Source organism: Cyprinus carpio, chromosome A17, assembly GCF_018340385.1.
Source record: "Cyprinus carpio isolate SPL01 chromosome A17, ASM1834038v1, whole genome shotgun sequence".
NCBI classification, from domain to species: Eukaryota; Metazoa; Chordata; class Actinopteri; order Cypriniformes; family Cyprinidae; genus Cyprinus; species Cyprinus carpio.
In genome coordinates, this window is record NC_056588.1 from 28,347,611 (window position 1) to 28,361,401 (window position 13,791).

At 43.1% G+C, this 13,791-nt stretch overlaps 1 pseudogene; it reads left to right on the plus strand.

Annotated features, from left to right (window-relative positions):
* LOC109084355 overlaps positions 1 to 13,791 on the plus strand; it is a 150,902-nt pseudogene that overhangs the window by 42,320 nt on the left and 94,791 nt on the right.

Genomic DNA, 13,791 nt, shown 5'->3' on the forward strand with positions numbered 1-13,791 from the left:
ATAATATGACATTTTGATTATCAGAGGAAGATAACAACATTCTGTGTTTCTACTTCATGCACTCCTGTATGTATCATTCATCTGTTACGCTTGTGGACTCGCTGCAGTACTCTCCATTTCACCCTCACTCAAGTGGTCTTAATTCTCTCAACGCCCCACTCCTCGTTGTATCTTGCAGACTGCAGAGGGCTTATCAGTCCCATAGCCTGTGTGCGGTTTTAGATAGGCAGCACTCTACGCCTCTCTTTTTGGTCTCAGTGCTTCATTTTCAGTGGAGAGGAAGAGCAGTCCCAATGAGTTAGTGCAGGAGAAGAGACGGCCACGAGGGAAATCACTGAATCTGCACGACTGCAGAAGAGCTCAGTGATTCCCCAAAGAGCACTGTCAGACCTCAGAATGCTAGGAAGAGTCTTAAAATCTAAATGTTTGCAAAGAAATCCTCCTGGCCGTGTGGTGTCATAGTTTTGAGGTAAGCCTTCATTTTGCATTCCACACACAGTTTCTGTGAGGAATTCGCATTATTTTAATGATCCTGTGACATTTTTCTCCTCGAATCTGAGCTGTGCCGTCCATTTCGTTCGCCGCCCTGCGGCCAGGTTCCTGACCGTAGCAGGCATGAGAGATGAACAGGGCGGGCAGTGTGTGATGATGTACACCTGAAAGTAATGGTGCCTCATCACCGTTGCTGTTTAGTGCTAAGTGCATCTCTCCTCAGGCAGTTTGCATGCACAATGGAGTGGCTGGAATGTCAAGCCAGTGGAGGAAGCTGCTGCCCCTTTTTTCCCCGGACTTGGAGGGGAACAAGAAGGTCTGTAATACCTGTAGGAATCCATCTGTTAACATTCCCTTTAATGTTAATGCCAGCTGATCGATGCCATAGGATTCCCTGGAAGTATGTGATTTGAAATCTGCCATATTTGCTTGGAGGTTCTTAGTTCTAGCCAATCGAGCCAATAATCTGAGCCATAAACTCTGTAAAAATATTTAATGCTGCCAAAACAAAACTGAGAACTGGTAAAACATCTACTTACAGTACCTATAATGAAATGTTAATGATGTATGCTGCTTGTAAATACAATAAATACATAAGTCAGAATTCATGGCTACTTTTGAATGGCCCTCATTACAGTTTTTCTCAGTCGCTTTGGTACATTTCTCGAATCTTCCTTGACATTTGCAAAACAGTAAGTGCATTTCTCAAAACAACTCGTACAAATAGCAAAACAACATGGATTACCTGCAAAAGCCAGTCTCATTGCCATCAGAATGACAAGTCCTTGTGTCATTGTGTACGGATAAGACAGTGATATAACAATGTACTCTGGAGGGATGTTCAGATGTAAACTATGGCAACATTTTGGATGACAGTTACTGTATTGAATAGTATGCCATATGCTTATGTCTGCCATATATCCATTTTAAAAGTCCAATTTTCACATTACTGTATGTGGGATATTGATTGAAAGAGACTGGATAGAATTCCTAGCACTTTTACTGGTGGTCTGACCAAAAAATAATTAAATAAATAATAAAACCCTTTACAATGTCACTGTGATATAGAAAAGGAAAAAGAAACATGGGATGAAAAGATGACAATAAAAAAATAAGTCCACTGTCAGAATTTGTAACTCTTTTGTTGTCCTCTTTCTATTCAGTATATGCTTTCCAACTGAAGATTCATGAGATGAACCTTTGAGCTATTTCAGAGAAATGATTTATCATTGGTTGATCTACATTCTCTTTATTAGTCAAGATTCACTTGCACAATTCATGCCAAATTTACAAAAAGTCTGTAAAGTCTGTGTTAAAAAAAAATGTTCTTGGCAGTTTATAGATGAACCATTTTGCATTTAATGACTTATACGATGAACTAAATACTAGATGTTTTGAAGGGTAAGACTATTGCACAGAAAACTATATAATACATTTTGAGCAACATGACATTAGCAACTGATAATGTAGGAAACCACAAATAAACGTGCATAATCAATTGCATGAATGTACAAAAGCAATCACAACTTGTTCAAAAGAATGAGAAACTGGTTTTATGATGTGTATAAATGACTAGATGATGTGGAGGTTGTACAAGTAGTTTTGAGAATTTCATTTCTGATTTGAGAAATGCACCAAAGTGACTGAGAAAAACTGTAATAGTTGTAGTTATGACAACTACCAGCAGGTATGCCAAAAATTCTAGAGAATTATACAGTGACTGCCTTCTTTTTTAGCTGCCTTTGTTCCAGAAGTTTTTTATATACTGTATATATATATATATATATATATATATATATATATATATATATATATATATATAATATATATATATATATTTTTTTTTTTTTTAATTCTTCAAACAGAGATTTTAAATAACTTTTTGTTACAGATATATAAGCCATGAATCAAACCAACCATAGATAGATAGATAAATAGATGGATGGATGGATGGATGGATGGATGGATGGATGGATGGATGGATGGATGGATGTGATCAGAATTATTGGCCCACTTGGTAAATTTGAGCCAAGAATGTTGTGAAAATAAATCTGCAATGTTTATCCTTTTGATCTTTCATGCAAAAAAATTTTGGCACTTTTTGTATTTTTGAGAAGAATGTTGTGAAAATAAATCTGCAATGTTTGTATTTTGTGAAAATAAATCTGCAATGTTTATCCTTTTGATCTTTCATGCAAATGTAATTTTTTTGTTTTAATTGTTTAAGCGAGCAAGTTGAGTTCTGTTGGTGCATGCAGAGGGCATTTATTTTTTAATTTTTTCATTGGCTGTGAAGACCCTAATGCATTTTGAATGTTCTGTGCTGCTTTTGCCTCCCAGTCTTCATTGTAAAAAGATAGGAAGATTTTTGCTGGCAGCCTCATTTTGAATAAATGAACCTGTGCCGCTTCTGATCTCATCTCCAGCTTTTGCTGACTCTTTTACCTTGAGTGTAAATAAGGAAAGATTTTTAATGAATTATCTACTCTTTTCTGCTTTAAGGTAGTCTGCTTTTTGGCTCAAGTTAATGACAGTAAACATGAAATATGACTATTTCCAAACCTATCCTAAGCAGAGGGTATCACATAATGCAGTAGGTTGTCGGAAAATGTACTACAGGAGCATTTATTATCTAAAATTACAAAATATACTTGGTACCAGCATAGATTAGTTCTATGAGACAGTACAAACACAAAATCTAAATTTTGTTCTGAAATGGATGAAGTGTCAAAGACCAATGTGTGTAATTATTAGGAACAGATGCACATTTCTTTCATGTTTTATTATCCCAGTCAAAGCATGTATATATACTGGTCTAAAGACTTGCTGTTAAGCATGGACTCTTTAGCCCTTCTGTTTGATGCCGTAACTACACCATCTGGACCCATAAACATCTTTCTCTGTTGACGTTCATTCAGAATCATATCCCAGAAGCAAATTCTGCTAACTTAAGAGCTATTTTTATCATGGTTATAGTAACATCAGAGGATCTTTCTTTTTTATTGAAAACATTGGGGACTTTCCACTTTGACCATGTGCCTTAATTACCACAGTTTTATTTATGGCTCCATTCCAGAATCTTTGTCTTAGTCAAATTAGCACCAGGGTCCTCTTAGATAGATTTCTTACCATGCAGCAAAGCATATTAATCTATTAATTAGCATGAACTCTCAAAACAAACCCCGTCCAAGGTTTCACCAACTCTTTGTTTCAGCTCTGCCATTGCTGAACTGGCTCCCATAGATCCCACAGACAGTGAGTGGGCCAGAGAAAGATACGCCCAGGGCTGCTTTATGATAGACTGAGGGTGCTGGAGGCTATTTATAGCGCTCTTTATGGGCGCATTCTGTCTGCATTTGACACACTGAGCCCATCGTCACAGAACTCCCATCAGTGTTCTGGCTCAGGCGCTCTGTGGCACTGATCCACTTAATGCTGGCAGGGGCAGAAATCTCAGACTTGACAAATTTATGAGGATGAACTAAAGATGTTTGTAATACTTCAGAAAAGAGTCCCTTTATTGGGAGTCCCTATATTTTCTTTATTGTAATACATAATAAAGAATGAAATTACAGAATACTTTATAGTGATAGGTAACCCCAAAAAAATAAGAAAAATCATTATTTACACATCCTCATGCTGTTTTTCTTTCTTTTGCAGAACACAAAAAAATATATTTGGTGCATTTTTAGCTGGTTTTGTCAAGGGGTCCAACAGATTGAAGCTCCAAATTGGACTTAAAGGTAGTAAATAAGAGATCCATGCACGAGGTTTGATGTTATTGACGTGTGGTCATATTTAATTTGGGATTTATATTCATCAGTTGATCGGTGATTTAATTTGTTCTGATTTAATCTGTGAATATCCACTTAAATTTAAGTATCATCATACAAAGTAATTGTATCACTTTAGTTGTATGGATTACGTTTACACCACCTTTATGTCATGGAGCTTAAAACGTGTGGACCCCATTGAATGTACGGACAAAAACCGATGAAATATTGTTCAAAATATCTTGCTAACTGTTTTTGTCCATATAATGAAAGTCACTTGGGTCCAAAACACATACATTGGACCCCATTGACTTTCATTGTATGGATCAAAAAAGAAAGAAAGAAAGAAAAACACAGATATTTTTCAAAATATCTTCATTTGTGTTCCACAAAATAAAGTAACATAGGTTTGGAACAACATGAGAGTGATTAAATGAGGGCAGAATTTTAATTTAGGGGTAAACTAGCCCTTTAAAGTGAAATCCTGAGTTTCAGTAACTGTAATGTGAAAATTTCCCTTCCCTCCTTTACTCGAAACAATACTTTCCCCTGTATTATATGGCTTGAGGTCTGGAGGGCTGTCATTTCCACTGTTTTATGACTATTTATGGAGGCACTTTGGTTGTGAAGACAGTGGGCTGCCATCAAATTGTTTCACTTTCCACCCCCAACATATCGTTTGAGTCATGATCTCTACCAACACAGAAATAAATAATAAAACAGAGGTTTTTGATTTATGTGATACTTTTTTATTCCACACAGTCCCAAAGTCTTGAATGCATACATTAAATGAAGGAAGTTAAAGTACAGTAAGTCTTAAGGGTTCGAGTGGGTCATCTTTTCTTACGTATTATACTGAATTGCTGTCACATAATGCACAAATGATTATTCAGTTCCACTTTCTCACCTCTGAAAGTAGGAATTCCTATTTGTACACTGTCAGCTATGGCCCACCTCAATGCATGCAGACATACAGGACTAAGCACTTTTCTTTAGCTGCTTTATTTCTTGTTCGAGCTCACAAAGAAAGCCAGCGTATCTAAGCCCTGTGAGTTCCAATACACCGTTATTCCTAACCAACATCCAATACGTGTGTAAACAAATCTGCCCACCCTCCATCCTCAGCAAAGCATGAAATGGATTTCATTCTGCCACTTCCAAAGGTTACGACTCTGTTGGTCTCCAAACCGTCATTTTTTTTTCTTCATAGACCTTTGCGAGAAGAAAACCGAGGTCTAGTCGAAAGCAGCGCTGGGTCTTTTGAAATTGTGGAGCTGAAAATGCTTTCAGTTGACCTATCGGTAAGTCCCGCCCCCCTTAGTTACTGTTGCTCACTTGGACAAACAAACGGAGCTGCTCACTGTCTTACAATGACAGATGTCAGTGAAAACCTTCTTTCAAGGTGTTTCTGATATATTTGGGACACAGGTGGACCTTCAAGTGGGACTTAAATATGCCATGGAGGGATATATAAAAGATATTAAAATAAATATGTAAAAATACAGATCACAATGCAAATGGGAGAATTATGTTACAGTCGTCACGATTGTAATGACAACATCCTGGATCGACATTGTTCATATACTGCAGAGTAAGATTAAATTAATTTACATTTAACCAGGTTAATATGGAGAGGCACTCTCATATAGACCTTCGCTTATGTGTTTTTGACTTTCACTGTATGGTACATAACGTGAGAACAGTTCGCTATTTAGGTTTGTACGTTAGCATGGACTCACTAACTTTAACGCTAACGTTAGCTAGTTTAAACCAGAGATACCCTTGCTGGTGTTTGCTGGATGACATTAACGTTCTGCTTGAGCAGATGAAAAGTGTAACTTAATGAGAGTATGACAACCAGAAAATGAACGTTTTCGTCTTCATTGTGATTGGGGTTGAATGCTTTGGGGCATGTTGCTCTGTTTTGGTTGGATTTAGGAAATGGATTAAAGAAAATAGCATTGCCTATCCTCTCAGGATAACTGGAATTAGTGTTACAAGTACCCTAGGCACATAGTTTTTCCATTTTTGTAGCATAAACATCATTAAACCGGTGCAAGCTTCGGATCTTCCAATGTTTCTCTATGGCGCTAAAAAACTAAAGATGTCCAATTTCTGCTCCCCTTGTAACTGGCACTCGATCTCATCTGCGTTCGAGGGGAGGGGCTTATGGATAGGTTAATTAGTAAGAGAGGGGCTAATAGTTGGGGTGAGGAAGAAGTTGCTGCTTGCAAGAGGAAGGCGGAGCTTTGATCTTTGTAGCTGGACTCAAGCTGATTTGCTCCCGCCTCTGAGGTTCTTGAGCAGCAGGGATGATAAAGGGGGGTTCTGTTGTAATGTAGGTCATCTACACAGTAAGTCTCACTCAGGACTTGGTTAGGCCAAGCCAGGCCTGAATGGGCAATTTGCTCCACTTGTCTGGCTGGTTGGCAGACAAGTACACAGAGGGAGCTACAGAATCTCTCCCTCTCTCTATGCCCGGCTGAGCTTCATGTGCAGCGTCTTTTCCCTGATCCCTCCATGCTTCCTTTTGAGTTATATTATATTTGTGTGTGTGTGTGTGTGTGTGTGTGTGTGTGTGTGTGTGTGTGTGTGTGTGTTATTAAAAAAAAAAACTAATAGTATTTGTAATTGATAATTGTTGAGATCATTTGTATTATTTGTTTGTATACCATGAAATTTTTTTGTTTGCCATATAAAATTTTAATGCAACAATTAAGTAAGGCAAGAATAGTTTACTGTTTTGATAAATAGTCTATAGTCCTACTCAGCCTGTTAATATATTCCTTCAGGGAACGTATGTAATTTCAATATTTACAGGTGGTAGTCAGTGATTTAATTGCTGTCCGAAATCAAAGCTTGTGCTTTTCTTCCACGTCTCGGGGGAAAATGCTGGGCTGAATTTCATGCTGTTTGCAGTCGAGCTCCAGATTTGTGTGCAAATTTAATTCCATTTTAAATCGAACAGTTTATAAGAATAAATCGATAGAAAAATTGTTTTGAAAATCATTTTAAGACCACCTCTATGTGCTGTAGCCATCCCATTTCATGTCATGTGTTGTGGAAAGCATTTGCTTATTTTGATAATGGGGACTTGTATTAGAGAAGTGTACCGATTAAAAAAAATAGGTCACCACCACACCACAGGGACTAAGAAAAATGGTCATTTAGAAACAAATTGTTTAAACTGTTAAAATGGACCATTATTATGAATATATGTTGATGTCATTATGTGGAGTAACAGAGAAAAAAAAATCTAGTTAGAGGCGAATGGTGTAAACTCATATAATTGGGCATTAATATAAATATATTCTGATATATAAACCTATACATGTTAAGTAGAGTGACTAAAAAAAAAATAGTTTAGAGGCAAATAATTTAATTCCTAAAATGGGCAATTATTGTGAATATGCTTTAGTATATAAACTTGTAGAATATACATGTAATTATGTGGAAATTATATCTTATAAGAGGTGAATCATGTTAACTGGTAAAGTTGGACATTAATAAAAAATATATTTTAATAAATAAACCTGTACTTTATACATGTTATTATGTGGAGTAACTTAGAAAGCATTTAGAGGTGAATTGTGCAGACCTTTTGAGAAGCTTTGAGGCTGTCAAATAACAGAAGACCTTTGTCGTCTGTGAATTAATTGCGATCCAAATTCATTACATGCAGATTTTGTTTTACAGACATCCTGCTGAGAAATAATTACCATCCAAATAGAGCTTATGCCATTTATTGATCTGGAGATCAGATTTGTGGTAGAGTATTTGCTCATTTCCAAGTCAAAACCTTAATATAAACAGTAGCATCATGATTAGAAACGTCACTGAAACATTTTCAATAGCACATTTAGTTGCTATTTTTCAATATCATACTCATTACACAGTGCTATGACAAAACTTGTGACATGAACTGGAGATGATTCATCTGTATTAGATACATTGCTGCCCCAAGCAATTTCATATAGTGTTGGAGAGAAAATATGCCATTGCAAAGTATCTGTTTTTTGTTTTTTTAAATCTCGTTACATGTTCTGTTGTTCTCAGAAATGCATCAAAGTAAGAAAGTAAAAAAGAATTCTTAGTGTTTTCATGCCAGTATTGTTATCTGAACTCAAACTTTTAAATATTTTATGGAGTAATTAAAATAAAGCTTTAAAAAAATTTAAATATAGGATGAAAAACCTAAATGAAAATTATAAATGCTACTTTGTCAACTACAGTTTTTCTCAATCAATTTGGTACATTTCTCCAAACTCAGGTAACAGCTCTCAAAACAGTTATCACAGCAAACTAAACACACTTATGTTGGCAAAACAGTTAACTATTCACTGCACAATGAAACACAGCATTTTATTCTAGTAATGCAAGAAATGTGTTCTCTGTTGATTTGATAAATTCAAAATCATAAAAATCAATCAATCTTTCTCCTACCTCCTCAGCTCTTCTTTCTCCTACCTCCTCAGCTCTACTTTCTCCTGTCTCCTCAGCTCTTCTTTCTCTTTCTACTTCGTCCTCAGTTCTTCTTTCTCTTTCTCCTTCGTCCTCAGCTCTTCTTTCTCTTTCTCCTTCATCCTCAGCTCTTCTTTCTCTTTCTCCTACATCCTCAGCTCTTCTTTCTCTTTCTCCTACATCCTCAGCTCTTCTTTCTCTTACCTCCTCAGCTCTTCTTTCTCCTACCTCCTCAGCTTTCTTTCTCTTACCTTCTCAGCTCTTCTTTCTCCTACCTCCTCAGCTTTTCTTTCTCTTTCTCCTACATCCTCAGCTCTTCTTTCTCTTTCTCCTCCTTCGTCCTCAGCTCTTCTTTCTCTTTCTCCTTCATCCTCAGCTCTTCTTTCTCTTTCTCCTACATCCTCAGCTCTTCTTTCTCTTACCTCCTCAGCTCTTCTTTCTCCTACCTCCTCAGCTATTCTTTCTCTTACCTTCTCAGCTCTTCTTTCTCCTACCTCCTCAGCTTTTCTTTCTCTTTCTCCTACATCCTCAGCTTTTCTTTCTCTTTCTCCTACATCCTCAGCTTTTCTTTCTCTTTCTCCTACATCCTCAGCTCTTCTTTCTCCTACATTCTCAGCTCCTCTTTCTCCTACATCCTCAGCTCTTGTTTCTCTTTCTCCTACATCTTCTGCTCTTCTTTCTCCTACATTCTCAGCTCCTCTTTCTCTTTCTCCTACATCCTCAGCTCTTCTTTCTCCTACATTCTCAGCTCCTCTTTCTCCTACATCCTCAGCTCTTCTCTCTCTTGCTCCTACATCTTCTGGTTTTTTTTGTTTTTTTTTTTTCTCCTCTTCCTCTTCTTCTCCCTCTACCCTGTCCACCAACTCTCACTCTTACAGCTCTTCCTTTTCCACTTCTCATTCTTCTTCTTTTTATTGTCTTTTCTCCTCATTCATCTTCTTCCCCTTCCTCTTCCCCTTTTGTTCCCCTTTTGTAGTTGTTGTAATTAAGACAGCTGTGTGAACAATTAGGAAATTGGCTTTTTCTGTGGATTACTAACTCATCAGATATCAGTTTGGGGTTAATTGAGGACATAAGGTGTGCAACTGACTATTTTACAATTCACAGAGTTTTGTTTGTTGTGTTTTGAAAATTTGTGAAGACCAATGAAAAGGCTGCAAATGTTTTTCCTGATATATTAAAGATTTGGTTGGCTGTATGAACTGCTGTGATAACATTAGGGAATTTTGTGCACAGTGTTTTGAGAAAATGATGCTTTTGATTTGTATGAAATGAAGGAGAATTTACTATCTGTTTAGGACAATTACAGAGTGTACAGATCACTATGTTAAATGATTTGAGAGCAGTTACCTGAGTTTGGAGAAATGGACCAAATTGATTGAGAAAAACTGTAACTGAAATAACTGTTTAATTTTCAAAAATCAATAAAAAAAGCTAATTTGAAATATTAAAAAAAAGCTAATAAAAATGACATAAATCTATGCCACCATTGTTGTCATATTTCTTATTTGTTATTGAAACAATGATTTCATTGTTATCTTTATCTATTTTTTTACTCAATCCATTTGCCCTAAGGTAGGCACTCTGTTATAAGCCACTAGCTGATGATTTTCTTTCTGAGCTGATGTGTGATTTTTGTTTCTCTCTCTCAGATACGATGGACCAAGACAGCAGGAAGTGCTACTGACCGCATCCAGGACTCCAGCGTATTCAACGAGACACTGCGCATAACCCGCATCCAGAGGCACCAGGGCGGCCGTTATTACTGTAAGGCTGAGAACGGCCTCGGCACACCCGCCATCAAATCCATCCGATACTTGGAGCATTCTGATGTGAGTTATGTGGGTTATTAGGCTGTTTCGCAAAAACCACACACTTGACACACACTCTTGCAAGTCAACGATAGCTTGGTATTAGCCTTTGCTGACTGTGCCTGCATCTCTCTTTTAGCTTTTGAGATGCATACTCAACCTTGATGAATTTTTGTGAGTCTATGTTAGCTTGGTATTAGCCTTTTTTATTAGGATAATCCAAATCTCATGGTCAGCCAGGCAAAGGTCACAATCCAGGTAAGCAGTCCAGAAACAAGAAACAACCCAACATCCGAGAACCACGACAAACCAGGGTGACATTCGACAAGGACTCCGTAACAATGACAGAAACAACCAGGGTATTTATAGACAGGTGAAAAACAAGGTAAGTGGTGACAGCTGAACACAATGAACAGTGATGAACAGATAAGGCTAGTGGGAAATGTAGTTCTGAAGGGGGTGACAATAAGGGGAAGTGAGACCTCTAGTGGCCACCCAGGGAGACACAAACCAGACACCGTGACACTACCCCCCCTCTAAGGAGCAGCTTCTAGATGCTCCTCAGAACAAACCAAACACAAAACAAAGAGACCAGGAGGGAGGTGGACTGGTGGAGGCAGAACAGGGGGAGGGATGGCGGGCCCGGCCCGTGTAGGGGAACTGGGACCGGCAGTGATGGCTCCCCTGGTAGCCCAGGGGGCTCGGTCAGATCAGGGGGCCATGGTGGACCCGAAAGTTCAGGGGACCACGAGGGACCAGGCAGTTCAGGTGGCCACTGTGGATCAGTCCATTCTCGTTGTGCAGACGGCCAGGGAGGAATTCGCCATTTGAGTGGCCCGAACGGAACCTGCCAATCGGGGAGCCAGTAAGGAGCAGGCTGTGGCGATGGCCAGGTCACGGCATTGGGAACGGCATCGGGAACGGCCTCAGACAAGGGCACCGCCTCGGGAACGGCCTTGGACACGGGTATCGCCTCCGGAACCATCTCGGGCCCCGCATCGGCCTCCGGAACAGCATCGGGCACCGCCTCGGGAATGGCCTCAGGAACGGCATCGGACAAGGACACCGCCTCGGGAACGTCCTCGGCATCGGGCACCGCCTCGGGAACGGTCTCAGGAACGGCCTCAGGAATGGCCTCAGGAACGGCATTGGACAAGGACCCCGCCTCGGGAACGGCCTCGGCATCGGGCACCGCCTCGGGAACGGTCTCAGGAACGGCATCGGACAAGGGCACCGCCTCGGGAACGGTCTCAGGAACGGCATTGGACAAGGACACCGCCTCGGGAACGGCCTCGGCATCGGGCACCGCCTCGGGAACGGTCTCAGGAACGGCCTCAGGAACGGCATTGGACAAGGACACCGCCTCGGGAACGGCCTCGGGCACGACCTCGGGCTCCGCCTCGGGAACGGCCTCGGGCTCGACATCGGACAAGGACACCGCCTCGGGAACGACCTCGGCATCGGGCACCGCCTCGGGAACGGTCTCAGGAACGGCCTCAGGAACGGCATTGGACATTGCATCGGGAACCGCCTCGGCCACCGCATCGGGCACCGCCTCGGCATCGGGCACCGCCTCGGCATCGGACATAGCATCGGGGACCGCCTCGGGCCCCGCCTCGGCATCGGGCACCGCCTCGGGCACCGCATCGGGAACCGCCTCGGCATCGGGGACCGCCTCGGCATCGGACATTGCATCGGGAACCGCCTCGGGCACCGCCTCGGCATCGGACATTGCATCGGGAACCGCCTCGGGCACCGCCTCGGCATCGGGAACGACCTCGGCATCGGGCACCGCCTCGGCATCGGACATTGCATCGGGAACCACTCGGCCGATGCGGGGCACCGCCTCGGCATCGGGCACCGCCTCGGCATCGGGGATCGCCTCGGGCACCGCCTCAGCATCGGGCACCGCCTCGGCATCGGGCACCGCCTCGGCATCGGGCACCGCCTCGGCATCGGACATAGCATCGGGGACCGCCTCGGGCCCCGCCTCGGCATCGGGCACCGCATCGGGAACCGCCTCGGCATCGGGGACCGCCTCGGCATCGGACATTGCATCGGGAAACCGCCTCGGGCACCGCCTCGGCATCGGACATTGCATCGGGAAACCGCCTCGGGCACCGCCTCGGCATCGGGAACAGCCTCGGCCTCGGCCACCGCCTCGGCCTCGGGCATTGCATCGGGAACCACCTCGGCCGATGCGGGGCACCGCCTCGGCCTCGGGCACCGCCTCGGCATCGGGACCCGCCTCGGCACCGCCCTGGCATCGGGCACCGCCTCGGCATCGGGCACCGCCTCGGCATCGGGCACCGCCTCGGGCTCGTGCATAGCATCGGGAACCGATTCTGTCTCGGCCACCTTCTCGGCCTCGGGCATTGCCTCAGGAACCGCCTCGGGCTCGGCATCGGGCACCGCCTCGGGAACGGCCTCGGCATCGGGCACCGCCTCGGGAACCTTGGACACCTCCACCTGGACGACCGCGGGCCTGCTCGGGAACGTCCTCCTGGACGGCAGCGGCCTGCTCGGGAACGTCCTCCTGGACGGCAGCGGCCTGCTCGGGAACGTCCTCCTGGACGGCAGCGGCCTGCTCGGGAACGTCCTCCTGGACGGCAGCGGCCTGCTCGGGAACGTCCTCCCGGGCTTTGAGGAACGGCTGACGCCTGTCTCCTCCTCCTGCGGCCTCTATGATGACGTGCCGGTGGCTCCTTGACGGAAGACTCAGGCGTTGAGTCAACCATCTTGTCTGCCAACACAGGTGTAGAGTCGACCCTCCTGTGCAGTGGTGCTGGGCTGGCGGCCATCTTGTGCTGTGGTGCTGGGCTGGTGGCCATCTTGTGCTGTGGCGCTGAACTGGCGGCCATCTTGTGCTGTGGCGCCGGGCTGGCGGCCATCTTGTGCTGTGGCGCTGGGTTGGCGGCCATCTTGTGCTGTGGCGCTGGGCTGGCGGCCCTCTTCTCTGGAGACACAGGTGTGGTCGAAGTATCCCATTGAGCACGATGGCACAGGTAATGGGTAAATCCCCAAAAGTCTAGGATCTCCAGCCCCTTCATCTCCCATTGAGGTAAAGGGTCATCCAGACAGTTGTTAAAAAAAGTCCTTCAGTGCTGCATCATTATAACCCATCCCGACCGCCATGGTCCAAAACAATTGCGCCAGGCCACCCACCTCACTCCCCCTTTGACGAAGGGTGGTTAAGTTCCGGAATCTCCCCCTCCGTTCCTCCATGGTGGCTGGGGAACCGATTCGAAATCCCA